At 37.5% G+C, this 5,012-nt stretch overlaps 1 non-coding gene across 1 annotated transcript; it reads right to left on the bottom strand.

Annotated features, from left to right (window-relative positions):
• Positions 1-3,884: 3,884 nt before the first annotated feature.
• LOC148293115 (small nucleolar RNA R71) lies at positions 3,885-3,991 on the bottom strand. Its single transcript, XR_015825903.1, has one exon. It is a non-coding gene; the product is annotated as a small nucleolar RNA R71 (small nucleolar RNA).
• Between the last annotated feature and the right edge of the window lie 1,021 nt (positions 3,992-5,012).

Here is a 5,012-nt window from a genome sequence, read left to right as displayed (position 1 = left end):
TGAATTTCTGGCAATTGAAGATTTCAGTGTTTGGAATTATGCATGTTGAATTTTGTAATGGCATTACCCTCCATTTGGATAAAGGAATTAAAAATGACATAGAATTCTAAAACGATGGAATTTAGATTTCCATCATTTCAATTTCTGGCAATTGAAGATTTTAGTGTTTGAATTTATGTATGTTGAATTTTGTAAATGACAGAATTTTGTAAATGGCATTATGGAAATTGTAAAATGACGCCTATTTTGGTGGAAATTAAACTCGGGAATTTGATTTCCCAAATTTCCACGCTTTTTTCGTCTCGTCATTTAATAAATTCCGCTTTTAAGTTGCCAAGGGAATTGTATATTTCTCCACTTAAATTCCATACTTTTAGCTAAATTGTGAGTTATTTTCCCTCATCCAAATGAAGGGTATCCTCTGGAGATACAATAAAAACAATTTGTATTAGGATTTACAACAGGTACAAACCAACGACTGTCAAAGTATAATGACTTTATGCTAGTACCGCTTTTACATAAAATCAGTCTATTGTATGACTACCACCATAGAAGTGCTTTTGTACACAAGTGTTTTTTATGTTATTTATAGCGTTTGGCTATCTAAACATCAAAGGGAATGCACTTTTACTAAACAAATTTCTAAAGTCCCACATCGACAAACAGTTAATGCTTATAAGGACTTACCACTTGTTAAATTTGTGCTATAAATGCAAATTGAATTATGCTCTTTGTGATGCTCAGCCGTGCCATTTTGAATGCATAGGTTTTCTGTAAATTCGAAACTCCATAACGATATAATAGAAAATTAAAAGATAAATGATTGCAAGTTATCGACTGACCATATAAAAATTGCCTAGGAGTTGAAATTTCAGTATTGGAGAGCTAGAAAGATGATGGGTAAACAAAGCCACAGTTATGAACAAATACTCGAGGAAGAAAAAGATAATTTGATATGTAGTCAGGATTTTAAAATCACTATTGGGTAAAGTCCACATTGGAACGAATGCTTATAAGGACTTATATAACATTTTGATATTGTTAAGCGTAATAGCGTGAGCTTGTAACTAAGCAGGACATTAGAGTGATTATTTGTTTGAGCCCCCAAACGTGTGGGTAGCAAACGCAAACCTCAATTGGAAATTTGATTGGGGTTGTTAGGTACTGTTAAGCTCATAATTTCATACATATACATGCCCAATTTACTTACTTCTTTTGCTTAGTTCCTATAATTCTAAGTTATTTCCCTCCCTTTGTGTGTTTTGTAGGCCAATAGAGCAAGAGAGCATAATTCATGCAATTCAAGCATGTTAAGGCCTAATTTGGATGAATGGAAGAAGAGCTTAAAAGACAAACTCATTTTGGCTACAGCCCCCTGCCAGTCCAGTTCCGTAGGTCATATTACAAGCTTTGTTTCAGCAACCTACACAGCTCGGATGAGGCAGCATTCTTCATGAACGTTGTTCCAATGGGTGTGTACTATAACATATCCAAAATTCATCCCCATTGGATAAATATGGAGTCTGTTACCTAGCAAACACAGAGCCATGCTCAGGATGGATTTTATCAGCGCGCAAAATGAGTTAGCAATTTGTTTTGGCCTTAACTTCCTCCTCCGACCTTGGATTGGCCCAAATGACATATGGCTGGAAAGAAGACATTCTGAACTTCAATTTCGAGTGCTTAAAGTCCTAATTTGATTAAGAGAAGCCCAAGTTGTAAGCCCTTGAAGTTGCTGGTTATGCTGACCTCAGCATGTGCTGGTTGGATGCTTGGTCATGGTGAGCTAGGTATGAGCTATCATTTCTGGTTGGAAGCTTGGTCATGGTGACATGAAGATGAGCTAGGGCTGCTGGTGGGATCTATTGGTGAAGTGCATCAACCAATTCAGATTTTATAATGCAAGTGTTGTATGCATTAGTGAAGTGCATCAACCAATTCATCTTTTATAATGCAAGTGTTGTATGCATTAGCCATATTGAATTCAGATTTGTCACTCCCCTCTCCCTATAAATACCACATCCATTCCACATTCAAGACACAACAAATCCTGAGATTCACAACCCCCACAATTCACTCCAACCATCCTCAAACACTCTCAAAATCCCAAACACTCCAACAATCACCAAAACAACTCCAGCAAACCTCTCTTCCATTTCCCTACGAATTTCATCTTCCTTAGCCATCACCACTCACTCAAACTCATCCCAAATCACCTCCATATCCTTCATACATCTTTCTAGAAGTGGGGAAGCTCTTGGAGAAGCATTAGAAGTGGAGAAGCACTTGGAGAAGCCTTGGACACCACAAGAACTTCAGAAAAAGGGTTTTTCTACTCTTATTGCATTCATTATGTTTTCTCATTTCTGTTCAAGTCTCTTTTCCATTATGAGTAGCTAAATCCATAACTAGGGCTTCGATGTAACCTAACATGAATATTCTGGGTTTATAAGTTTGGAGTTTCAAGTTTGATTCATGATTCATGTTCTTATTCATTATGCTTATAAGTTAACATGCTTGTTTGAATGATTGATCACCATTAGAACTTGTTTGTTAACTATCTTGGTTTGAATTAAGAGTATACACCATGCTTTAATTCGAATTGAACTATGAATAGGAAGAGTATGTATGGACATTCGACAACAGGGATTAGATACATACTTGGTTGTTTAAAATGTTCTTCTATGCTTAATGGGTTCCTAATGCTTAATTTTAGGTTAGACAACAAATGATCAAATTAGGGAATTAGGAACACAAGGTTAGGACCAAACACCATGGCCTAATCATACTTTAGCTAGAATCAATCTTTGAATCTGAATTAGACTTGTTACTTGAATCTTTATAACCCAGAATTGAATTGTTATGGTGATTCGAATGCCCTAGTCTCAAAATCTGTTTTCCAACTCTTAAAACCACTCTTTCTTACATTTGTTTACTTGTTTTTGTTTGCAATTTCATTTTGCTTCTTTTGTTCAACAATCACAACCACTCTTGTTTTAAATTCTGTTTTAGACATAACCTCCTACTTTCTTGAATTTGGTAATCTAAGTACATAACTAGTTTTAACTTCTCAGTCTTCGTGGGTACGACCTCGTACTTGTCTTGCTATACTACTAATTGCCCCGTACAATTGCGAGTTAACATAATATTAACAACAAATTTTGGCGCCGTTGCCGGGGACTGAACGAAAGTTCTTCCCTGGTTATGTGCCCAAGGTTACCCTATTCTTTTTAGTGTTTCTAATTAATCTAATTTTCTGTTTCAGGTAGTTTATGTCTAAAAATCCATTACTTGAACAAGTGAGGTCTTCGTTCCAACGTTCTAGATCTTTGAACGCAGGACCATCATTGCAACCCAGACGAGTGACCTCTGAAATTCAGAATCGTCTAGAAAGGGAGTTGTCAACTGCAAAAGAGCAAGCTCTTGCTACATTTACAAGTCTTGCTCTCCACACTGAACTTCCCGGTTCTTCACTTTCAAATTCGGAAGCAAGTTCAGACCAAGAAGAAGAAGAAATGATGGCTGCCATTGAGTTCATGGGAGAACTTGATATCCCAACAATTCCAGCATCTCCTTCAAGCATTTTGCTGCCCACTGTAGCTCGAAATTATGAGCTTAAATCTTCTCATCTTAATATGCTGCCTTCCTTTTATGGTTTACCTAATGAAGATCCATTGACTCATATAAAGGATATTTTTAATGTTGTGAGTTCTTTTCCCTTGACAGGTGTGACAGAAGATCAACTTCGAATGAGAGTGTTTCCATACACTTTAAAGGATAAGGCGAAGTATTGGTTGAATTCTTTGAAGCCTGGTTCACTCACTACATGGTCTGCCATTCAAAAGAAGTTCCTGGAAAAATACTTCTCCACGCAAAAGACCGACATGCTTAGGGACAAGATCTTGTTATTTGCACAGCAAGATGATGAATCGTTTTGTGAAGCATGGGAGAAATTCAATGGGTTGCTCAACCAATGTCCTCATCATGGGATTCCATTGAAGCTTCAAATGCGTATGTTTTATAAAGGACTAACCCCTTCTAGTCATAATATAGTCACCAATTTTGCAGGTGGTTCTTTTAAAACCAAAACTCCAGAAGAAACGTACGAACTCTTTGAGGAGATAGCAATGGAGACCCAACATACGGATACAAGAGGTAAACGTGTTATTAGTGGTTCTAATGATGCTTCTAGTGTGCAGATTTCAAAACTGGAACAAAAGCTAGATGCTCTTCTTGCATTAAACTCAAGAAGCCCTCCGAAGGAAGTGTGTAGCATTTGTGAATCTCATGACCATGATACCACAGCTTGTCCACTTGGGGCTGGATATCCAGAATTTGTGCAAGAGCAAGCTAAGTTGGTAAATTCCTACAACCAAGGTCCAAGAAATGATCCATACTCTCAAAGTTATAATCCAGGTTGGAGGAATCATCCAAACTTTTCATGGAGAAATACCCAGAATCAAGCAAATCCCCCTTCATTCCAAAGGCCACAACAATCATCATCATCATTGGAAGATATAGTGAAGCAGATGGCAATCAACCAATCCAATTTTCAGCAAACTACACAAGCTGCCATCTCCAAATTGGAAGTCCAATTAGGCCAAATAGCTGCTGAAATAACTCAAAGAGTGCCTGGGAAATGGCCAAGCCAAACTGAGATCAATCCAAAGAACCCAGAAGCCAAGGCCATTCATGTGCTCAGATCAGGTAAGATCATTGATAATAAAGATGATTCTAATCTTTCAAATGATGTTGTGATTGTAGAAAATGAAGAGGAGGAGACCATGGCCACGGAAGGAGAACAACTCAAAACTTCTCAATCTGCTCCTAAGGCCAAATCAGATTCTCAGAAATCCGATCAATTCCAATTGCATAAAAGGGATGACAAATTTGTGCCACCACATCTTCAAGAAGATAGATACGTGCCACCCGCTCCATATGTTCCACAGATTCCATTTCCAGGCCGTCTTAAGAAAGCAAAGCAAGATAAGGCTTTTAAAGAGATTTATGAT

Source organism: Prunus avium, chromosome 7, assembly GCF_965620075.1.
Source record: "Prunus avium chromosome 7, drPruAviu1.hap1.1, whole genome shotgun sequence".
NCBI classification, from domain to species: domain Eukaryota; kingdom Viridiplantae; phylum Streptophyta; class Magnoliopsida; order Rosales; family Rosaceae; genus Prunus; species Prunus avium.
Note: the sequence above shows the minus strand (reverse complement) of the source record. Positions and strands in the feature narration are given on the sequence as shown.